At 37.7% G+C, this 25682-nt stretch overlaps 1 long non-coding RNA gene across 1 annotated transcript; it reads left to right on the forward strand.

Moving 5' to 3' along the window:
- Window positions 1-508: 508 nt before the first annotated feature.
- LOC105739807 lies at window positions 509-22478 on the forward strand. Its single transcript, XR_001115789.1, has 3 exons — window positions 509-569; window positions 21746-21852; window positions 22086-22478. It is a non-coding gene; the product is annotated as an uncharacterized LOC105739807 (long non-coding RNA).
- Window positions 22479-25682: the final 3204 nt, after the last annotated feature.

Genomic DNA, 25682 nt, shown 5'->3' on the forward strand with positions numbered 1-25682 from the left:
CATTCATTTTTCTAAAACTTTTCTCCTGATCATCTCATGGCAACATGTAGGCCATCACTCTAACAAAAAGAAATAGCAACATTCCCAGTGCAGCAGATGCATGTTAATAGAACAGAAACATTATCCAGATGAAGAGTCTGTGCTCCATTTACCTCCAAGCCTCCTCTTCTCTTGGCAAATGTGTTTCTTTATTTTCTTTTTTTGTGTAGGCAGAAAACATTTCAGATAATACCCCAGAGATTATTTATCATGAATTAGCCCAATTCAGTTTTTACTGCTGTGTTTTTTATCGTCTTATAGTTAAACATTGGCTTAGCCATGAATCCAGTAACTCTCACTGGCACTCTATATCCAAGTTACTTTATCAATAAGACTATTACACAAATAACTGAATATTCATATGAGCTTATGAAAATTAGAATTACTTATGTAAGCCTCAAGAAATTTAAAAAATGATTAATCTATTGATTTCAGAGGGAAACAATGTCCAGGCTGATCAATTTGGAGAATCATTTTCATCTTTGTGTCCTTAGTACCTACCACAGTTCCTCGCACCTAATTGAATTTCAGTAAGTGCTTGTTAGAGTGAATATTGGTTTTCATCCAACGTATCCTCCTGGGATCCCTAAATACATAACCAAAGGGGTTTCATATGACTACATATTTTACACTCCTATAACAAAAAACAAAATTTGCATGTAAAAGATTAACATGACTGAATTATTTCTTGGTATTTGCAAGCCACTTGATAGTTTTTATGAACTGGCTATTCATCTTGAAAGCTCTACGGAAAAGGGATCTTTAGAAATTTACCGATGCAAAACCCAAGGAAGAAAAATGTGCATCGATCCTAACAAGGAACAGTTTTCCCCGGAGTTTAAAACAGATATCGGAGTTTAAAACGTAGGGAAAATCATCCATTGTGACATAGAATACAAACCTAGCTTTTCTAAGAAAGAATATGAACAAATGGTATGAGCAGGAAAAAAAAAAAGTACTGAAGTAACCTGAAGTGACCTCAAGAGGTCTTTGGGTTTCACAGTTCACTTGGCCACCCAGCTTTCTCCCAGTTTTCCTCTAGAAACCCAAAGACATAGCAACTTAATAGCGAAGCCCAGTGCTAGATTACCCGGTGGACACTCTTAACCCATGTTGGCAGCACTGGCAAATCAGAAACACAAAAATTATTTGTTAAAAAGTGATATTTCAAGAAGAATTTTAAAATAGGCACCCCAGAAATCAAAATCCTCTTGGTCAGCTTTTTCTCTTATAGTTTAGAAATTTTTTTTAATTCTGAATTATAGATAGCAGGGTTTGAGGAAGCCTCAGTAGGTGATGACATAGGGTCTCTAAAAGACCAACCCAGGCAGGATTTAGTTATAAAGTTTGGCAATTTGCTTGATTCTTGGCTAAAGTTTTTACACCTTTTGAGCAATCATACACGTAGGCAAAAATAATAACTCTATAAAGAGAGCAATCAAAACAGCCATAAGTATTCATCTAACCCATATTGAATACCACACGTAATCATTACAGTGCAGTTAAAAGTATTTCTTGCTTATAATGATGCTCAGGACCATTTCTGACCCTTAGCTCTCTCCTCCCCACCCTGCCACTATCAAGCTAAGACGAGATTTGTTAGCTAATGCTTATCTGAATTTCTCACTGGACCAGGATGGTAAGGAGGAAGAGAGCAGCACAGAGTCAGGAAGAACAGTGGACTTAGGTGTGAGACAGATCTCACTTTAAGTCCTGGCTCTCTTATTAGTTGTGTAATCCTAGAGAAGTTTCTTAAAGTCCTTGATCTTAAAATAGAGACAATAATACCAACCTCATAGAATTGGTGGGAAGATTAAAAAGATAAAATATGTGAAGACCTAGAAAATACGGGAAAGCTCCCTCAGTACAAGAAGTAGGTATTCAGTCAATGGTAGCTGCTGCCACACAGTCATTACAGCTCAGTTTCCTAGATCAGAAATTATTCATTTATTCATTTAATATCTATTGTGAACGTATCATTAGCCAAGTACTCTGTTAGGTGCTGAAATGGGTTATAGATTGTTCCTGATGTGCGGGAAAAGGTGATATGGAAACTGGAATTGAGAAAAAGATATGCAATGTAATAGGAAGTTGCTCTGAGTTCCTTGACAGAGAGGGCCAGATAGTCCTACTTCTCCAGTCTTAGCTTGTTAGCGGCAGGGTGAGAAGGAGAGAGCTAAGGGTCAGAAATGGTCATGAGCATATGAAAAAGATCAAAGGGTCTGTAAAGTTGATGAACCTATGACAAGGCAGAGTTAAAAGAGGTATTTCTATTTCATGCACAGTTTCCCTATTTTGAACTTCTCTCACAAGGAGTTTGCTCTGTTCATTTACATGCTAAAACCTGGCCTTTACTAAGGTTGTTTGGACCTCATCTCCAAACAAAATGTGTTGGGGAGAGAAATCAAAGTAGTTCTCGCCTCTCCCCACAGCAGAGGAAAGTCTACAAGTTTTATTTTTTCCCTTCTCTGTCCCCATTATGAGATAACTCTACTCAAAAGAGAACAGTCCAGTTGAAATCAAGAAGTATATGCCTACCTGTAATATAGCCAGAAATATGACCCATTGAAGTTTTTTTAACATTTGTAATCAAATGCCGCAAGAAACTATAGACTGGGCCAGCCGTTACAACCTTACTGTGAATGTGTTTATTTCTCTACTTTCTCCATAATTCTTAGCCAATAGTTGAGAGAATGAAAGTTTTTCCAGAGATGATAGGCTTTAATTCTCCCATGGGAAACCTGAAAGCTCTAGTTATCTCAGTGTGGAAGGCGGAATAATGGCCCTCAAAGATATCCACATCCTTATCCTTGGAAACTGTGAATATGTTAGCTTACATGATAAGAGTGATTTTGCAATGTGATTAAGTTAAAGATCTTGAAATGATGAGATTGTCCTGGATTATGCAGGAGGGCTCAATGTAATCACTTGAGTCTTAAAAACTAAAGAACTTTTCTCAGCTGTGATAAAAGGAAAAGATTCGACTACAGAAGGAGGGTCAAGAAGATGCTAGATTGCTGGCCTTGAACATGGAGGAAGGGAGCCATGAGCCAAGGAACAGGTGGAGCCTCTAAAAGCTGGAAAAGGTGAAGAAACAGATTCTCCCCTAGAGCCTCCAGAATGGCTGCAGCTATGTCAACACCTTGATTCTACCCCAGTAAGACCTGCATTGGAATTCTGGAACTGTGAAGTAATACATTCGTGTTGTTTTAAGCCAATAAATTTATGGTAAATTGTTAGAGTAGCAATAGAAAATTAAGGCACAGCGGGGCAAGAAAGTGAGAACTTTAGGTGAGGAGGGAGGAAAGAGAAATTCAAGGCAGACCAGTGGCAAGGTGAGTGGAGACAACCTCCATCTGTCGTCCAGAGACTGTACAGTAAAACACCATGCTGCTGCTATGGACAAAATTAGAAGCCAGGCATTAAAATATAATAAGTCATGTTCACATGCTTGCTTACTTTTAAAAAACTTGATATTGCATTCCAGGGCATTTCTTCGCTAAAGATCTCTCTTCTTAATGTATATCACTATTTCTGTTTTATTACTTTCCTAGAACTTCTCATGAGATATCACCATTTTAATTCTCTTCTGGATTATTTTTAATACTTTCTTTTATATTAGAATATAAGCTCCCTTATTCTGCATTAGACTGTAAGGTCCAAGACTCAAAGGGCTATGTGTGTCCCTTCATCACTGTGTTTCTAATATGGCAGAAGGAATGGGGAGGGGGGACTTCCCATCTGTCTTCTGAGCCTGCTGTCTGGACACTCCAGGCCACTACTGTCCTCTTAGCCCATGCAGACCACCATGGTAGTCTAAGGAAGATGGGTGTGGACAAAAAAGAAAGTTTGTCCTTAAGTATTTCATGATCAAGAAATTGATTTAGTTACAGCAGCTAAATCATTTATTAAGTTTCATTTTGTTTTATTCTTTGGGCTAACCTTAGTTTTCAGATATGTGTACCACCAAGTGTTAACTTTTAATATGACTGTGGAATAGTTTTGAGAATCAAAATAGTCACCATACAAGGGTAAGAATATATCTGGTTTTATTCAGTGAATCAACTTGATATACAAAGTTCTTGAAAATTTTAAGGAAATTGATCCTAAGGGGAACACAAAGGCCAGTAGATTGGACTAGCCAAAGGTCATGTATAAAAAGACTGGGTGGAGTTGGAAAACAATCTAGGACTCATGATTTTTAGTTCAGAAGTTTTTTTTGTTTTTTGTTTTTTCTGCCTTGTTTTCCTTAAGCATCTTCTTTCCCAGCAGGCCCATCTGAAAGTGGGCGTGACCCAGATAAATCCTATTTTTTCCAAGCCTCTCCCTTGACTCCTCCAAAAAATATGTCTATATTAATGAAATCAGGTGAAAATATTTGTGAGCCTCAGTTCTTATAATCACCACTTAGTCAAGTGGAGAGGTAGGAAGAGGTCCTCCCTCATTTGCTGCCCATCCCAGCAACCTGGAGCACGTGCCAGAAGGCACCGCCCAGTGTTGCCCAAGAGGCCCATGTTTAGTCCTTTAAAACATGCCCAAGAGTCAGACCCACCCACAGGAATTAGGTTTATTGCCCTTTCCTTCATCTCTTCTCTCCATTTCCTCCCTGTCTTCTTACTGAAATCTCATGATAGCCCTTGGACTGTGGTTGTGGTCTCACCCCTAATTCAGCTCTTGGCCTTGCTCTGTTCTAATATCCAGAAACTGATTCTGGCCTTCCTGCATTACTTCCCCTCTTGCTTCCTAGACAGGGCTTGATATTCATCTCTGGCTTCCCAGCCAAGGACGAGTTTGCTCCAAGTTTTAGTCTTATTAACTCAGCATGTGACAGGCTCCGTGTGCTAGGGACATCTCTCTGTTTTCTTATTTTTCTTTGTTTTTTCGCCTCCAGTGATAATTAATGGATGGGGTACTCATAATAGAATTCTCCTCTTTGTTTTTTTTTTCCTTTTAAAAATGTTTTCTTCTTCCTTTTAAAAATGTTTTCTTCTTAGAAACCGGAAATAGAATGGAGGTGACTGAGGGCTGCAGGGAGGGAGAAAAAGGGAGTTGTTGTTTAATGAGTATGGAGTCCAGATTTGTAAGATCTGGAGAACTACAGAACTATAGTTGACCCTTGAAAAACATGGAGGTTAGGGATGCCAACTTCCCCTCCCCACTCCGTGCAGTCAAAAATCCACATATGACTCTCCCAAAACTTAACTACTCTCCAAAAACTTAACTACTAATAGCCTACTGCTGACTAGAAGCCTTACTGATAAACTGTCGGTTAACACATATTTTGCATGCTATATGTATTAGGTACTGTATTCTTACAATAAAAAGTAGAGACAGAAAATGTTATTAAGAAAATCATAAGAAAGAGAAAATATATTTACTATTCATTAATTGGAAGTGGATCATCCTAAAGGTGTCATCCTCATCATCTTCATGTTGAGTAGGTGAAGTAGGAGGAGGAAGAGGAAGGGTTGGTCTTGTTGTCTCAAGAATGGCAGAGGCGGAAGAGGTGGACGAGGTGAAATGAGAGACAGGAGAGGTGAAAGGAGAGACAGGAGAGGTAAGCACACTTGGTGTAAACTTTTTTTTTTTTTTGAGACGGAGTCTCACTCTGTCGCCCGCGCTGGAGTGCAGTGTCACGATCTTGACTCACTGCAACCTCTGCCTCCTGGGTTCAAGCGATTCTCCTGCCTCAGCCTCCCAAGTAGCTGGGACTACAGGCACGTACCACCATGCCTAGCTAAGTTTTCTTGTATTTTTAGTAGAGACAGGGTTTCCCCGTGTTAGCCAGGATGATCTCGATCTCCTGACCTTGTGACTGCCTGCCTCAGCCTCCCAAAGTACTGGGGTTACAGGGGTGAGCCAGCGCGCTCAGCCCACTTGGTATAACTTTTATTGAAAAAAACTCGTGTATAAGTGGACCCACACAGTTCAAACCTCTGTTGTTTAAGGGTAAATTATGTATTCACAACAATGTGAATATACTTAACACTACTGAACTGTACAGTTAGAAATAGTTGAATTTTATGTTGTGTGTATTTTTTATCACAATTTTCTTTAAAAAGACATTTTTAAAGATGTTTTCTTCTGGAGCTCTGCTCTTTATGCTTTTGAGTGTTGAATTGGGCACCAAATTTAATCAAATGCACCTGGATTATTTTAGAAATAAAACCTACCAAATAGACCTATCTTTGGTATTTCTGAAATCATTATTTCTCACTTTACAAACTTGATTCCAAAAATATGGAAGTATACATTCCATGAATAATAGTTAAGCATCAACTAAACACTGCTAAACCCTGGCAGAAATTGAAAGATGAATTGCACACAAGCCATTACTTAGAGAAGTTTATACTCTTAAAAAATAATAGCAACAATAGAGCTGCCATTTATTATGATTACTCTGTGCCAGGAACTAAACTATATGCTTTGTATACATTATTTTAAAAACTCTTTTAAGAGCCAAATTAAGTAGGTAATTTTTCTCCAATTCTACAGTCTTTTAGTAGAGATGATATATACCTACTTGGAAAGCAAACACAGGATTAAGCTCTATTGAAAATGAGACTAATGTATATTAATGTCTGTGTGCCAAGTAGAATGCTGAAAAATCTTACAGATGACATTTCATCTCCATTTTACAGATAAGAAAATTGAGGCTCAGCCAGATTAAGAGAATTGCCAAAGGCCACTTAGCTAATAAGACACAGAGATGGAATATGAAACTGGCGTCTGGCTGATCCTCAAGGCTGCATGAATCTTTCTACCACACCATGCAGCCTTCCTATAGAGCGATAATACAAGTTAGAAAATGGTTAAGTGTGTTAGGAATTCTATATGAAATAAGGAGGAGATAAGAGAAGAAGCGATTTACCTCTAGCTGGAGTTGGTGAAGAAAGAAATCTAAAAAAAGAAAAAAATAGAAGCAAAGAAGCAGTATGAGGAATGTAGAGTTTGTATATGGTAAACAAGCAGTCGAGCTGGTTGGAATCTTCCAGGCAAGAAGCAGAGCAATAGGAGATCAGACTGAAAAGCCACACAGGCCAGGTGCGGTGTCTCCTGCCTGTAATCCCAGCACATTGGGAGGCCGAGGAGGGCGGATCACGAGGTCAAGAGATCGAGACCATCCTGGCCAACATGATGAAACCCATTCTCTACTAAAAATACAAAAATTAGCTGGGTGTGGCGGTGGGCACCTGCAATCTCACTTACTTGGGAGGCTGAGGCAGGAGAATCGCTTGAACCCGGGAGGTGGGGGTTGCAGTGAGCTGAGATCGTGCCACTGCACTCCAGCCTGGGTGACAGAGGGAGACTCCACCTCAAATAAAAAAAAAAAAGAAAAAGAAAAAAAAAAGCCACAAAAAAGCCTAGGCCTGTGGGACCCTGATGTTAGTCTAAGGGGTCTGGACTTCAATATCTACATGGTGGAGAACCATTAAGAGTTTGCATGCAGAGAAATTACAAGACTAAACCCTGTGCTTTAGGTATATTCATCTAGCAAAAGTGTCTAAAATGAACTGGGGAGGGGTTAAGAGAATGTGGAAAAAAAATAATGAACTGGAGAGGGGTTAAGAGAATGTGAAAAAAAAATAGCTAAACTTATTCTCTCTCCTTAATTTTATCTTGTTTTAGGTTAACATTGGCCTTACATTGAAAACATGTCCTCAACAAAATTGAGGATTGAATAGTGCATTTGCCTAAAGCCATTTGTTTTTATGTAAATTAAATATAATTTTTTTAAACCTTTCCCCCCAAAAGTCGGTAGGTTTAAAACACAATTTGAAATTCCTTTTCCAGAGAGCAATCCAATTTGGCTTTTATTGTTTATAGTCAGATATTATATGATTTTTTTTTTTATTGAAAGCCTTTAGAATGGCTCACAGATGTTGCAGCTAAAATAGATCCTCCTGGAACAATTTGGTTTGAGAAAATCTCGTTGCCATGGATTAAATTAACAGGAGATCTCTTGTTTAAAATTTAAGGATATTTTCATATGTAGGAAATAATATTCCCTTAAATTTATAAAAGGCAGTCATGGGGGCAAGTTACATTTGGAATGCTAACCAGGAGTCTACATCATTGCACTTAAAGTTGAGCTATGGCTGTGTTCGTATTAGAGACCATCTCGTCTAAGGGAAAAGAGATCAACCAGGCTAATTTTTTTTTTTTTTTTTTTTTAGATAGAGTCTTGCTCTGTCGCCCAGGCTGGAGTGCAGTGGCATGATCTCGGCTCACTGCACCCTCCACCTCCCGGGTTCAAGCAATTCTCCTGCGTCAGCCTCCTGAGTAGCTGGGATTACAGGCACCTGCCACCATGCCCAGCTAATTTTTGTATTTTTAGTAGAGACGGGGTTTCGTCATGTTGGTCAGGCTGGTCTCGAACTCCTGACCTCAGGTTATCCACACGCCTCGGCCTCCCAAAGTGCTGGGATTACAGGTGTGAGCCACTGCGCCTGGCCTAATATTTTAATAAATTAAGAAATTTGTGTTCCTACTTGGTCAATTATCCTGGAGAAATACGGTTATTAAAAAAATCTATGGCTTGAATTATACATGTGGATATGCTGAAACTTAACAGACAATTCGCCATTAGAAATAACTGAACAAAATGTTATCAATTTTAAATATCAATTAAACATCAGCCAAGCCCTGCCCAAACTGACTTTGAAAGTAGGCAACACCCAAAATGAACTCCTTGGTCTTCCCTTTCTCTCTTCCCCTTAGTGAGCTAAGCTCGAGTCTTCATTGTCACCCCCCTATGCGGGAGTTACACATCTACCTCTCCAATTCTGGTGCATTCTTAAGACCCAAATCGACAATATTCTATTATGAATCTTCCCATGAGGCACTTGACACTCAAGATATCCAAACCAAATTTACCATTTTATCCACAACACTGTTGCTCTATATCTTGTGCCCAAAGCAGGATCTCCACATCAACAGTTTCTGGATTGTATTCCAGAACACTATCCCCTAAAAGATTAAATTATAAAAGAGATTTATGGTCAAATAAGTCTTGGAAATTCTACATATTATGTAACACTTGTTTGGAGGTTTTCAATGAAAATTAAACTTCTAAAAGCTCTTAGATCTCCAGCAGTAGAAAGCATGTTTATTTTGTTTATCCCAGTATTTTATTTGATGTTTATCCCCTTTCTTGCATCACATCAATTAACATTCTGAAAAACTAGTGTTTGCAAAAGATACTTTTAGACAGCCACTGTAGATCATTTTCACTCCTTCTATCCCCTAGCCACTAATAAAATTCATCTTCTTGTGTAATTGGACCTAAGAGCATGTCTAGAGTCAGGCTGCCTGAATTCATTTCCTGACTTCACCACTTACTAGTCATGAGATGTGAGCAAGTTACACAATCTCTCCACTCAGTTTTTAGATCTTTGAAATGGTTCCTTCTTCTTAAAGGATAGTAAGGATGACATGAAATAATGCATGGAATGCACTTAAAACAGTGCCGGAAGCATAGCACCCACTTAATAAATGTTCACTGTTATTACTATTATTGTTACCTCTAAAACGTCTCTCAAACATTTGCTATTTCCTAATGCCTTTGACACTTCCATAGTTTAGGTACTTATCATTTCTTTCCTGGACCATAAATAATAGAAATTTACACTTAGCTTGGTTCTTTATAAATTTATCAAATGTTTTCTTGTATATTATCCAATTAACCTGATAAGTATTTAATATATTCTAATCACAGACTCTCTACTTTGCAATTCATTCACCACACTACCATTTAATCCTTTTAAAACACAAATCTAATGATGCCATTCCTATGCTCAAAAACCCTTAAAGATCCTCCATTATGTATGCAATAAAGGAAAGTAACAACTCCACCTCATGGTAGACACGCCCCTGACTTTGCACTTCACCACATAGTTTTATAATCTGGCCACACTGCACCAGTCCTTGAGTTTAGAATAAACAATGAACTTTCAGATTACCTGCCTTGACTGTTTTGTTTTGCCTTGAATACACTTCTTTCCTTCTTCTACTTGTTAGAAGTCCTATTTGTTCTTTAAGTTTTGCTTAAAATTTCATCTACTCTATGACATGTTTCTCCATTCTATATTGCTCATTCTTTTCTTGATTCTAATATATATGTATACATACTGCATATATATAACTCATATATTTATGCTGCATCTCACAGAACTAATTATCCAGAGACTCTTATCTATGTTAAAATGTGAGCTCAATGAGAGGAAATGTCTTATTTGTTCTTTTATACTTTACAAACCAAACACAGTATCCTTACAAATATTAGGTGCCCATATAAACATTTATTGACTAAATTTTCCTATGTAGAAGGCTTCTTACCATTCATTAGTGTATTTCACATCTTAAGCAAATATTACACCTAAAGGAGTCATATGGTTGATAATTCTCTTGCCAAAATTTTTTTCTCTTTACAAAAGAAATAAAAATGGGATGCCTTTAATAGGGATGTGAGCCAGTATCTTTAAGTAAAAACAGTCACATGAAACTTTTGCAAAACACGCCTACAACACACACCTGTGTCCACCAACCTACCCGGGATTCTGACTTCTTGAGATATTGCCATGTTTTCCTTGGGATTCTCTTGGAATAAATATAAAGGCCAATTAATATACTGGCGCTATAAGCATATTATATCTTCATTTTTCCGATGAAGACTACCTGGTTGGCTCTCGGAGAGGTGATCTAATCTATAGTCTCACTCCCTAATCTAAGTTCACTTTCAGGTCAGATGTCCCCAGTTTGTTTCTGATTCAATGATCTCATCTCCTTCAAGGGAGCTACTCATCCTTCAAAGGACTGTTATTAAAAAATCATGCTGGCGACTTACCTACTCCAGAGGAAATTTTCCAGCTCCGAAGTACAGTATTCCCTCTGTGTATTATTCTCCACAACTTCTTCCCTGGCTCTTGATTGGTCTTGGAAATACTGGCTAGGAGTAGCAGGAATAACTCTTTCCTAAACCTTCCGTTTTCCTACAAGTGCATTTAATTAATCTGTTTCCCAAAGAAGTTTAAATGCTTATGCTTGAAAGCATATTTTCAATGTTTTTCTTACTTTATGACTGCCACGGGACTTATGTATCAGATTTAATTAGGAGACATCTATGGGGCATAAAAAGCTCAGGGCCAGTGTTGTCCATCACACTCTTTGTTTATCCTAACCTTTACCAACTCACATTTATTATGCACAATCTAATGCACTGGACTTCTTAGCCATTACTGCTTCCCATGATTTGGATAGTTGGAGTCCATCTTGTCGGTTAATAATAAACTATTGTCTATCCCTGTTATACCTCTGCCAAAAGCTTTTCTCCAGAAATTACTTTATAGTTATTATCTAATCTTTATAAAACCATGGAGGAAGTTTTCCCATCTAACAGATGGTAAATGATTAAGGAGCAGACAGTTACAGAGCAGGGTGACATGGCAATTAAGTGATGGAATAATACTGAGTGTTCCCAATGTTAATTTTCCGTGGTTTAATCTGCAAACCTCAAAATATTATCTGAGTTTAAGTTTGTGTAGAATGGCCTCACTTTCCATACAAATCATTAACTGGCATTAAAAAAATGAAAAGATGCATAGGAATGTATGGAAGAGAGTTATAAAGTAGTCTTTAGAGGGTTATGTGCTGATTTCATTATTGTTGTTCACCAAGTCTGGCTGGGATTCACATATTTATTGAAACAATCACTTGATTACAAAAGCAGTTACAACCACAGGAATAATTACGTACATAAAGTTATTATGACACTATTTAGAAATTTTGTAAATTACCAAAATAATTTTGAAGGACCTATTTTACCTTTTCTAAGTTAAGAAATGTTTTAACAATATTTTCCTACAATGTTTGTATTCATTTCAGTAGTATACTCTATCTCTTATTAATAAGAATAATTTGTTATTGAGTAGCAATTAGATGGAAGAGCGAGAAAAATGCCTGATCTCAGGATATTTTCATATTTCTGATGGCTAGTAATCATATTAATACTTTTTGCATAAGTAATAAGTGCATAGATAGTAAGCACTCAAATTTTTTACTTTTTAAATAATTTTTTTCAGATTCAACATGCTGTTTTTTTTTCTAAAAGCATAAAGAGCCTAAAATTACCTTGTATCTTAGAGTTTATAATAATTTTATCCCTTCACATTCTACAAGTATTTTTGAACTTTGAATACTTCATTAGATATTGGAGCATATGCCCACCAGAATGTAAGTTCCACAATAGAATGTAGCCCCTATGAACAAAGGGATTCGGTCATTGGTGATGGATACCCAGTATCTAAAAATGTGCCTGGATGATAGTAGCTGCTCAACAAATATTTGCTCTCTGGAGGGAGACAGGGTTATAAAGGTGAATATAATTATTTCTCTAGCTTCTAGGGTGCCTGAGGACTTTAGAGATGGATCTACTATTGCTGTTCAAGAGCAAACCAATTTTCAAAATAAATATTTCAATTCTTTCAAACCAACAAAATTTTGGTGTATGCAGTCATCTGATAATCATGCATATGATTTTATTATGTAAACATACATGATGAAGATAGGAACAGGTTCTGTCTTCTCAGATGCGTTTTCACTCCCTGTCAATCTTGCGGCTCTGGAGCTTTCCACTCAGCGTGGCAAACAGCCACAGTACAATAAGTCATTCATTGCTCATCTCTGACTGTCCAAATAGATTTTTTTTTTTTTAAGAAAACTCACTGTGAGGAAAATAGATTTGAAAGTCAGTCATTGCCAAGAAAGATAAACTTTTCTAAACTTTCTTAGTTCCTGCATATCATAACAACGGCTAGCCTGGCTGACCTGACTACAGAGTGTGCTGTGACTTCTGCTCACCAAGAACTCTGTTGTCTTCTTTTTTCTAGATCCACAGAAAAGCTCCATTCTCAGCCTCCCTTGAGGTCAGGTGTGACCCTGTAGCTGAGTTCTAGTCAATCGACTGTAAGTTGAAGTGCTATGTGCCACTTTCAGGCCATGTTCAAAAATGTGCTGCATATGTTCCCTCCTTCTTCCACATGCCTGGGATGAAGGAAACCCCTGGGATGACCTTAGAAGTTACAGGTTGAGTCCCTGAATGACTACATGGAGCTCAATAAAAAATATGGCAACTTATTTTCCAAGATGGCTGCCATCAGTTCCTTTCTCACCTATGGGCACATGCCATTCCCCATCAGAATATGGAGTCTACTCCTCCCCTCCCTTTAAATTTAAGCTGACCTCATTGACCTGACTGTTCAATAAATAAAGTACCATTGTGATGCTACCTTAAAACTCCCATCTAGGCTTCCTGGAACCTAGGCACTCTATTGTTAGGCAGTCTAAGGAGCCCTGTTAAGAGGTTCCCGAAAACCAATATCAGCTTGCCCACCCCCGTGGGTAAGTTGTCCTGGAAGGACATCCTCCAGTCCCAGTTGAGCTTCCCCATCTGAGATCATTCAGAGCAGAGAAGAACTGTGCAATAGAGCCTTTTCTGAATACTAAATCCCACAATTCTGAAATATAATAAAAATAAGTATTATTTTGAGCTGCTAAGTTTGGGGTAATTTATTATGTATTGGTAGAAAACTGAAACACTACCTTACCTCCATCCTAAGACCACTCTGGAATGCATATGTGTTTAAGAAATAATCTATTATTTTGAGCCTAGATGTTTAGGTGTAATTGCCATTACAGAAAGAGGGAGAGGTATGCATTTCTTTTCTAGTACAAGTATTGTGAGAAGAGAAAAATGGAGAGAGCGAGAAGAAACAGAATGAGATGCAAACTATCCCAGCCTTTCCTCTCTGGACTGGAAGTTCAAGAAGTGATGAAAAGCACTTGAAATACACTAAGGGAAACAAGAGGGCAGGAGAGCTTCTGCCAAGCTTCCCATTAGGATCTGAGAGGATATCCCCTGGTAGACTATCTATTGCAATCTTGGGGTGCAGCATAATATTGCCTGTAAGAAGAGGGTTTGCACACACACACCACAGCATTGAGTCATAAGTGGAATTTACAGAGCCCTGGAGTTCTCCTCTGTCCTTGGAGTAGGGTGGCACACAGTTGGCTGAGAGTTGGAATGAAGAACTTTGGCTGGAGTGGCCCTGGTGGGGCAAAGAGTTGCTAATGTCATGAGCTGGAGAGTTGACAGGGACAAATTTGGAGTCATAACCATATCCATAAAGCAAGTAAGAGGAGCCACGTCTTGATAGAGTGTGGCTAGGCCCTGTCAAGCTGAGGAACCAGCCCACAAGTTACACAAGCATCAGACCCCAAAAGCAGACACCAAGACTCTGCAGGGACACGAGGCCAGGACTAGTTAGGCAACATTTGTCTCCACTCCAGACATAGCCCAAGGCAATTGGGGACCCAGGCTCCCCTCCGCCACCATGAGGTTGCTGGAGCCACACTTTCCTCTGTGTCCCAACACTGTCCTTAAGAGGAGAAGAAGAGAGGTCAGAAAAAAAAAAGTCAATGCTTTCATCCAAATGAGACTGAGAATTTGTCTAAAGAGACTTTAAGTTATTTGATCTGAAAACACTGAATTGGGCTGTGCATTGTGGGGACTCAGGAAGGAAATCAGATCCGTTAAAGGAAAAAATAAAGAGAGCCCATTTTTTTTCCTACACATTGGAGTGTAGTTCGAGTGTATTTGTGACCCCACTGAAAATATTAGGTCGGTGCAAAAGTAATTGTGATTTTTGCCATTAAGAAATCACAATTACTTTTGCACCAACCTAATATATAGTCATTTTTACTTTTAAATAAGTAAATCAAACCTGAACATCAGAATTATATCCATGACACAGCAGACATTAAACCTTTTTTCAAGCTCAGGTCAGTGAGTTTTCTGTAGACTCTTCTGCCGCCTATTCCATATTCTATATTTATTATCATGCTTGTGACTTAGACCTCAGATATAAACCTTGAACTTAGTTTTGGGATCTAGCTATAACTGTAATAGGGGAGGGAGATAAAGAGTAAATGGTGCTTTCAAAGGATTTACCACACACACACACACACACACACAGTCACATAAATCTGAACAGCAAATGTTTTCTATGTATTTACACACACAGAGGCAAACCCTGCAGAGTACACGTGTGCGGGTGCATTAGATGTATCATTAGATGTAAAGAATTTATTTTGCATACCTGTCATGTGGAATGATGGGTACCTGGAGATTTTTGTTAGGCCTAGGATATTTGTTGTTCCTGTGCTCTGTGGAGGAATGTCTGAAGAGGATTGTGATTTGTTTGCCAAATACTCACCTGGCGTCCACCACTTCTAGGAGGAAGTGAAGGGCTCTACACTGCCTTGCCCTTGCTGGGACACCTTTGGGGAATCTGAAAGCTCACCCTGAGCTAAAAGAACATTTAGAGGATCTATGATTTGCCTATGAGACTAACAAATGAGTGTTAAATAGCTGTTAAAAGTGTGATATCTTGGAGTATCATGTAGATTAGTTTCCCCATCTAACTTTATAGGACTTGTTGACGTTCTGTCTAAAAATTATATGGTGCTGGTGGGCTCAATGGAGTACAAGTGATTCTGTTTATGTGGGGCTGAAACAAAGAGGGTTCCAGCAGTTCTTGGCTGTATGAGGAAGTGAGAACAGTAGCAACCCTCAGAAGATTTGGCTATAGGGAAGCACTATTACCAACCATTACTTGAAGGAGCCCACACAGAGGGGAGCCGTGATCACAGGTGCTGTAAGGGGGCACCAGTGAAGTGACTAAAGAGAATCACAGAAAGGTGACCCCTACAGAGGATTCTTCCCTACAGTTCTCTTTCAGAGTGAGTTCTTCTTAATAAAAAGAAAGTCGGGCCAGGCATGGTGGCTTACACCTGTAATCCCAACACTTTGAGAGGCCAAGGCAGGTGGATCACCTGAGGTCAGGAGTTCTAGACAAGCCTAGCCAACATGGTAAAACCATGTCTCTACTAAAAATACAAACATTACCCGGGCATGGTGGTGGACGCCTGTAATCCCAGCTACTCAGGTGGCTGAGGCAGGAGAATTGCTTGAACCTGGGAGGTGGAGGTTGCAATGAGCCAAGATAGTGCCACAGCACTCCAGCCTGGACGACAGAGCGAGACTCCATCTAAAAAAGAAAGAAAAAATCAATCCACTTTTTCTACTTAACATAAGTATGGGGGAAAATGGGAAGTTTCTTATAAAAAAAATAGTGGACATAGACGCTTAGAAACTACAAATTGAAGTTTCTGTCAACACAGAGACTCTGCCCACAGCTTCACAGCCTTGGGAGTGAAATTAAGGAAAGTGTTACAGAAATATAAGGGGATGAGCAGTAAATGACTGCTCTCACAACCTTATATTAAAATCAGCAGAACTTCAGTTGATAGTCCTTTTCTTCTCCAGTTGAGGTACAGACTGGAAAACTGTTGAGATTGAAGGCCTTATTTTGAACAAATTGCTTGCATCCGTGAAAAGATTTTGTAACATTATCACTCCTGGGAGAAGCAGGCACCCAATCTTTTAAGAAGCCCCAACAATCATGAAAAAAGAGACCAGGATATAAGAGAGGCATGTTTAGGTGATAAGTTGGGTCTTGCTATATTTCTTAGGTTTAAAAAGGTATGAAATTCATCTGCTAGAAGTCCTCTCTGTGTCTCTGATCTTTGTTCTTAGGTATAACCATAACTCTTCAATTACACTGAATTGCTGCTCTCTAATTTATTCATTTTGCTATTCTTTCCTATAAACACTTTAAATGTTACGTCAGTCAGGCCCCCAAATTTGTCTTGTCAGATACATGTTTTTCCAATGCTAATTCACTTACATCTCTCTAAGAAGATGGCGTCTCCATACGAAGCACAAATGTACTTCTGTTACTTGATATAGGCAGACAAACCACTTGGCAAATCTGTCTCGATTTTTCTTCGTATTTAATATTTTTGATCCAGTAGATCAGTTTTAGAATGACAGCTTGACTTAAGAAGGGATCTAGGGACAAAAGCAAAGTTACTTTTGGAGTGTTTTAATCTCACAGTAAGCAAAGAATCAAAATCAGATCTGGAAGATTTCTTTATTTCTATTTCAGCAGCTCTTTTATCAAACAAATCCCTATCCATATTTTTTACGAAGAATAAAGAAACTGGAAGCAGCAGCTCTTTTGGAGTATGATGCTGGGATTTGTTGAGTGGCTGGATGCTATGATTATATTGGTTCTTAAGCTCCAGAGGACAGTGACATTCAGAGTCTGTTGCCGAAGGCAAATGTTCTCTAGAAGGGTCCTTTAAAAAAAGAGCAAGTAAGTAGATTCAGTCATTTTTTATGCAACTTCCTTTTGACCTTGCCCTTGGCAAACACATCAGCAAATTACATGTAGAATGGAAATGTGCTTGATCTGGTCAAATGACTTCTATTGATTTTACTCCTCAATGTTTAGGGGAGAAATTGAGAGCGTTGCTTATTTATTCTGATTACCTATGGTAAAAAGACTATATAATATGGTTGTACTATAGAGAAGGACAGGTTTGATAACTAACTAAAAAGTCACTTTCAGGATCCACCGAAAACAAAAAGGGGCTTTCTGGCCCAGACAGGGAAGTAGATGGAAAAATAGAGGGCAAAAATACAGACAGTGATTGCAAAAAACCTGTTTTCTTGCACTCTGGGAACTTTACAGACTTTGGTCTTTCATGGGACGTAGACTATGTAGGCAAGAGCAATTTATCCCTTCCTAAAAGATAAAAAATGAAGCTACCACTGGATTAAACTGACAAGACGGGAGAAAGGACCAGACCAGTGAAGAAAAGAGAGCTGACAAAACAGGAGCTTAAAGGAGATTCCCAGTCACTTCTAAGACTTAGTAAATGCAGTTTGATCTTAGGAAACTAAGGTCATGTACTTATTTGAAAAAACAAATTAAATATCTTCAAGAAGAGTGAATACATTTTACAGACAGATTTCTCAGGAATTCCCATTGTCTGTATGTAAACCTGTCCATGAGTGTGGATGTCTCAAAAAGAGAGGGATGACTAATGAGAGTCCGTCCATCAAAAAAGAGATTAATGACAGAAATAGTCAACAAAGCAAAATTTTAAATAAATTTATTTGCTACAAAATTTATTGATTCCCTATTATTTGCTCATTAAAACACTTGGGACTCAAAACAAATTTGCTCTTTCAGGTAGTTTACATTCTTATGGGGAAAGACAGACAATTGACCACAGTAAATAAAATACGTAATATGTAAGTTGATGAGAAGTGCTATGGAGAAAAGCAAAGAAGTTAGAAAAGTTCTCACTGATAAAATTATATTTGAGCTCAGACTGGAAGGAAGTAAGGGAACAAAGCCTGGGGATAAAAGGAGGTAAAATATTCGAGGCAGACAAAAGAAACAGCATAAAGGCCCTGAGGTAGGGAAAGGCTTGGCACATTCAAACATGTTCAGAGTAAAATAGATGAGATAAGATGTAGAAGAAGTGAGATTTTCAAAAGGTATCTAGGGGTCGTATTATGCAGGATCTTGTAGGTTATGTATGTCAGTTACCTATTTCTTCATCACAAACTACCCCCAAGCCTAGTGGCAATAACAACCATTTATTTTGCTTACAAAATCTGCAATTTAAGCAGGGATTGGTGGAAAGAGCTTATCTTTGCTCCACATGGCATCACATGGAGCAGCTTGACTAGGGGCTGGAACATCTGCTTAAATGACAGCTTAGTCACATCCTGGCAAGGTAGTGCTGGCTGTAATCTGTGATCTCAGCCAAAACTATGGGTTATAGACCTCATTTCTACTCCTTATTATCTCTTTCTGGGTATCTTGGGCTTCATCACAGATTGGTGGCTAGTTTCCAAGTGTGAGCTTCCCAAGAGAGCAAGGAGGAAATGCACGGCACCTGTAACCTAGCCTTGGAAATCACAGAGCATCACTTGCGATATACTCTACTGATCAAGTCTGCCTAAAGGTCTGTGCAGGTTCAATGGGAAGATACATAGACCCCATTTCTTGATGAGTAAATGACAAGGCTCTAGAAAAGTATGTGAGGCAAAAGATATTATGTGGCTATCTTTGGAAAATACAACCTGTAACACCACAATAACAGCTTTGAAATTTACTCTGAGTGAAATGGGTGCCCATTGTAGTGTTGTCAGTCACATTAAGTGTGACTTAAATTTTCAATAGATTGTTCAATCTTTTTGTTGAAAATAGATTGTAGAGAGCAAGGATTGAAACAGGTTCAACAGTAAAGAGGCTATTGTTATAATGAGGTGAGATGTGAAAGTGACTTGGACCAGAGTTGTAACAGTGGGGATCGTGAGAAGTGGGGAGACTTTGAATATATTTTGAAGGTAGAGCCAACAAGATTTGCTGAGAGATTAGGAGTGGGGTGTGTGAGAAAGAGAGGAGTCACATATAACTCCTTGACTCCCCTTCAGAGAGGATATCCCCACCTTGCTATAAATGACTAGTTTTTATTAGATGCTGTCACCATAAAAACAATTCAAAAATGAATAAAATACCAAAATAAAACCTGTTTGAATGCAGCAGAAAGTTCTCAATGCAGCCAGGATTTGGGGATCCAACACATCAAAGGGAAGGGAAGCATGTGAAAGCGAGCCCAACATCTCATGCTACTTTTTCCTTTGAGTCATTTGCCAGTTTATGAATAGGGCATGTCTGAGAGCTCAGAAGCTGAAAAGAAACATGAGGCTAACTGGCAGAGAAGCTGGTCAAAGTTGTCAGGAATCTCAAGGGGCTAAAGAGACAAAAACTGGAGTTCAAGCCTGTCAACGTAGTCAAGAGAAGAGGGAACAAGATCCCAGACAGCAGAAAAGTGCAAAAAAAGGTACACCAAAAAAGTGAGCTAAACATTTGGTGATGCTTTTCCTTTTAGGAAGACAGTTTCCAAAAGGCCTAGAGGCTGAGAAGAAAAAAACAAAAGTGACTGAGAGGCTAAGAAGTTAAGGAGAGCTTTTAAAAGTCTCATAATATTCATGAAGTCCAAAGCTTGCTAAGGATGAGAGACCTTGATAAACATCCTAGACTTGCAGTAAATACCTGGTAGGGCTACACCTAGGAGTAAGAGAAACAGATTAGCATTCCCAAAAATTACAACTCAGCATAGAATCACCTTGATACCAGACTAAATTAGGATGATCTGCTTCTATTCTAACTGCCTGCCAGAAGCAGAAATACATTCTCCACATATCATGCAGAGCCTCTACAATTTTTCATAAACAATAGTTATAATGTAATCAATAGTTGTCAGGTCCAGCTAAACTAAAGGACAGGAGTAAGAAAAAAACAGACAATATAAATAGACCTACAGGCGATTGAGATTAAATTGATCAAAATAGACTTAAAAACACCTGGGTTTAGTGCATTCAAGATAATTGATGATAAAGTAAAAATTTCAACAGAGGACTGAAAGCCATGAAAAAAAGTAGAAAATCTTGAATTAAAATACAACAAATTTAACAAAGAACTTCAAAGATATATTTAATCAAATACTAAAAAGAGATAAACAAGAATTAGTAAACTAAAAGACAAATCAGAGAAAAATGACCAGAGAGAGAGAGAGAGAAAGAGAGAGAGAGAGAATATAGCAAAGAATGTAAGAGACATAGTACACATGGTCAAAGGGTCTAAACTGTATGTCATTAGATTCCTAATGAGAAGAATGAGAAAAGAGAGATTATAGCAAAAATAATGGTGTTAAGTTTTCTAAAACTGATGAAAACCCTCAAGTCGCTGATTCAAGAAATACTATGAAGTCAAAAGGAACATAAAGAAAACTGCAGAGTCACAACATAGTAAAACTACTGAAACAAAACAAAACAACAGTAAGAAAATATTGAAAAAATAGCCAGAGATGGCCGGGTGTGGTGGCTCACGCCTATAATCCTAGCACTTTGGAAGGCCAAGGCAGGCGGATCACCTGAGGCCAGGAGTTCCAGACCAGCCTGACCAACATGGTGAAACCCCATCTCTACCAAAAATACAAAAAAATTAGCCAGACATGGTGGTGTGTACCTGTAGTCCCAGCTACTCAGGAGGCTGAGGCAGAAGAATTGCTTGAACTCAAGAGGCAGAAGTTGCAGTGAGCCAAGATTGTGTCCTGCACTCCAGCCTGGGCAACAGAGTGAGTCTCCATCTCAAAAGAGAAAGAAAGAAAGAAGGAAGGAAGGAAGGAAGGAAGGAAGGAAGGAAGGAAGGAAGGAAGGAAGGAAAGAAAGAAAGAAAGAAGAAAGAGAGAGAGAGAGAGAGAGAGAGAAAGAAAAAGAAAGAAAGAAAGAAAGAGAGAAAGAGAAGGAAGGAAGGAAGGAAAGAAGGAAGGAAGGAAAGAAAGAAAGAAAGACAAAGCCAGAGATAAAGAAAACAATAGCTATAAATAAGTTACCTTAGACAATAAAACTATACCTGATTTTTCAATAGACACAATGTAAGCCAGAAGACAATGGAATCATATCTTTGCTAAAACAAAATAACTGCATACCTAGAATTCTATACGTAGGGAAACTATTTTTGAAAAATAACAAAGGTGAAATAAACACAGTTACAGACAAACTAAAGTGATGTCATATTAGCTATTAAATCCATATTTCCCCAAATCAAAATTCCTCAGTGCTATAATAGTAATTGTAAACACTGTACAATATTAATGGGACATTGAAAAGTAGATTACTTGTGTTGCGAATATGTCTATTTTCATTCTTTTGTTTCATAAGGTCCTGTGCCATGGAAGCCTTGAATTCCAGTGTCCATTACTGCTTCTGCTGCCAGTGGCTCCCATTTGTGTCCTCTCCTGTGGCATCAGATTTGATGCAGAAATGGAGTAAATGGCCATGTCCAAATATTCGTTCTTTACTTTGTCACCTGAACCTTTAAGTAGTAGTGCTAGTGTCCAGACTTGTAAGAGGTTTTACAAAAATAGCTCCCTCAAAATCTAACTCTATTCTTCCTTCCAGTGGATCTTAGGGATAGTCTAAAAGAGCTAGGATAAGTCAAATGCCACTACTTCTATTCATTTTACTCTCTTGCTTACAGATTTTACTCTCCTGCCTACAGATACCTGTGTACTCATCAGCTCCTATTCCTCCAGCTCAACCAAAGTTCTTTTAACAGTAAAAACCAATATGCAAAGAAGACGAGGGAAAGATGGAGCCATCAAGCCCTCCTGGGCTCAGAATATGTGTGTGTGTGCGGGCACATACACAGGTGCATGTAGCTTTGCAATATAAGATTAAACTGTACAGTGTTCTATAATCTCCATTTTTCCATTCACTCTATCATGAACATCTTCCAAATCACCATATGGTTTTGTATAACACACATTTTGATGACTGAATAGTAATGTATTCTCCACAATTTGTATTACCAAGTCTTTACTGATGGACACAAGTTATTTAGAGTTTTGATCATTAGAAACATAGCTTTAATAAACATTCGTATATCTTTGCACCCTTTTCCAGTTATTCCTTAGGACAGGTTTCTAGAAGGCTATTTCTGTGTCACAAATATGTTCATTTTATAGATTTTAAAATAAATTTCAGAAATACAAGGACATGAACAGACTTTCTCAAAAGAATAAAAACAAGTGGCCAAGAAATACATGAAAAAATGCTCAACATTACTAGTCATCAGATAAGTGCAAATTTAAACCATAGTGAGACACCATGTTACACCAGTCAGAATAACTATTATTGAAAAAAAGAAAAGACAACAAATGTTGGCGAGGATGCAGAGAAAAGGGAACACTTATACACTGTTGGTGGGAATGTAAATTAGTTCAACCTCTGTGGAAAACAGCATGGAGATTTCTCAAAGAAATAAAAATAGAACTGCCATTCAACCCAGCAATACCATTACTGGTTATCTACCCAAATAAAAAGAAATCAAATTTAAAAAGATACCTGCATTTCTATGTTCATTGCAGCACTATTCACAACAGCAGTTATGGAACCAACCTAAGTGTCCATCATCAGTTGACTGGATAAAGAAAATGTGGTGTATATACACCATAGAATACTACAAAGCTATAAAAAGAATGAAATCATGTCTTTTGCAGCAAGATGGACGTAGCTTGAGGCCATTATCCTAATTGAATCAACACAGAAACAGAAAACCAAATACCGTACATTCTCACTTATAAGTAGGAGCTGAACAATGGGTACAAAAAGCCATAAAGATGAAAATAATAAACGCTAGGGACTCCAAAAGGGGGAAGGGTGGGAGGAGGGTGGGGATTGAAAATTTCCGTATTGGTACAATGTTCACTATTTGGGTGATGGGTACACTAGAAACCCAGTCCCCAGCAGTATACATAGCAAACATGCACATGTACCCCCTGAATCTAAAATAAAATAAAACTTAAATATATATATTGATGAAAAAAGAAATATCCACAAGTAAAATTATATTTATTTACATTTCTGTAAATGATGTATGAGAGTGCTTTGTTTTGTTCTATTCACCAGCACAGGTTATTATCATATTCCGATCTTTGCTAATTTAGATATAAAATACTATTTAATTGCCATCTCAATTTATATCTCTTTGATTACTAATATAGCCATTCTTTTCGTACTATATTTGGCTATCTTACTCAAGTTTCCCTATAACTAGAAAATCTTAGATGATCCCAAAGTTTCGTGGATTACCCACTGATTATTACTGGCGCAAAAGGAAGCCCTTCATCGGACGCGGTGGCTCAGGCCTGTAATCCCAGCATTTTGGAAGTCCGAGGTGGGTGGATCACGAGGTCAGGAGATCCAGACCATCTTGACTAATATGGTGAAACCCCGTCTCTACTAAAAATACAAAAAATTAGCCGGGCATGGTGGCGGGCGCCTGTAGTCCCAGCTACTTGAGAGGCTGAGGCAGGGGAATAGCTTGAACCCGGGAGGCGGAGGTTGCAGTGAGCCGAGATCGCGCCGCTGCACTCCAGCCTGGGCGGCAGAGTGAGACTCGTCTTAAAAAAAAAAAAAAAAAAAAAAAAAGGAAGCTCTTCATTGTGTCATTGTCTTTATTTCCTATCTGACCTCTTTTCTGAGCTCAGTTATTAGATCTAGTTATTTTCGGTTGACTCTCTTGGGTTTTCCAGGTAGTGAATTTTACCCTCTGCAAATAATGGTAGGTTTAGTACCACTAAGAGATATACCTTTTATTTCTTTTGCTTACTTTTTTTCATTGGGTGTTCCTCCAGAAAAACATTGAAAAATCATAAGCAGGATTATATTGCAAGTTTCTTTATTTTTTAACATTCACATAATAATGTTAGCTTTGATTTGTGATAAGAATGCTTTGTCAGATAATATAAACATCTTTCTATCTCTAGTTTACTGAGAAATTTATAATAAAGTGTTTAATTTTTATCAAAGGCACTTCTAACATTTATTATAATAAAATATGTTTTATTATTTTGTTTCTTTTGTTCTATCAATGTGGTAAATTACATACTAGATTTCCTAGTGTTAAGCTATCACTGCATTTCTAAACTAAATGGTGTTTTTCCAAAACCTAATATTCTTTTCAATGTTTTGGTGTGCTTGCTAATTTTTCTTATGATTTTGTATCCTAGAATCTTATTTCTTCTTGTTACCTTTGTCAAGTTTTAGTAACGGGTTATGCTAGCCACAAGTAATAAATATACTTTAATGTCCAGAGTTTTATATGCTATGTAATAGCTTCATTAGCATAAACATAGTTTATTATAAAAAGATTTTCTAAAAAATTATCGTAAGACCTATGAGAGGATGCACAAAAAGGGAGTAATACTTTGACAACTTTGTTTATTTCTTTTGTGACTATTTGTTGCTTCATTGTTGTTTTAACTTCTTCCTTTTTCTCTATTTTTAAAATGTATATATTTCCTAGAAAAATTATATATTTCATCAAGTTTTTCCAAGTAGATTGGCAAAGAATTATGAATAATATTCTCTGATAATTTTTAATTTCTTATTGGCCTATAGTTATAACATTTAAATTTTTACTATGTTTTTCTTGACTAAAACAGCCAGATTTTTTCTGTACTTTTCACTGAAACTGATCTTAGATTATTTATAAATCCTATTTATTTCTATTTTTTAATTTATTATTTTCTACTTTGACATTTATGAATTCTCCCTGCTTTCTTTGGGTTTATTTTGTTGCTACTTTTCTAGCTTCTTGAGTTAAAATTTTTATTTACTTGATTTCATTCTTTCTTGTTTATCCAATAAGGTCTTTAAATTTCTGAATGTGTATGTCTTGGCTGTGCACTCTAAGCATCCATCTTTTATACAGGAATTTATAGACACACAAGCACAAGTTCTAGTTTCAGTTTTTGGGAAATGTATCTAAAAGCCCTTATTCAAAAGAGATAAATGTGCAAGTGTGAGAAATTTGAGAAGCATGGTGAAATGTCCATTAGCTATAACTAACTGGAATCATTTGGTTGGATTTGTGTGCTATTTTTTCCCTTTTAAAAGCAAATTGTATGGGAAAGAAACCCTCAGGTAGCTTATGCATTACAATCTTGGAATCTTCAAGGGGATTACTTGGGTCAATGCATATTGATTCTAAACTTCCATGCCTTTTTCAATTTTTTATAATGATCAATCATGTTCAGAAGGATATTCTGAGGCACTGCAAGATTATCTTCAGAAGTTACATTACTATACTAGT

Source organism: Nomascus leucogenys, chromosome 5 (genome assembly GCF_006542625.1).
Source record: "Nomascus leucogenys isolate Asia chromosome 5, Asia_NLE_v1, whole genome shotgun sequence".
Classification (NCBI taxonomy): Eukaryota; Metazoa; Chordata; class Mammalia; order Primates; family Hylobatidae; genus Nomascus; species Nomascus leucogenys.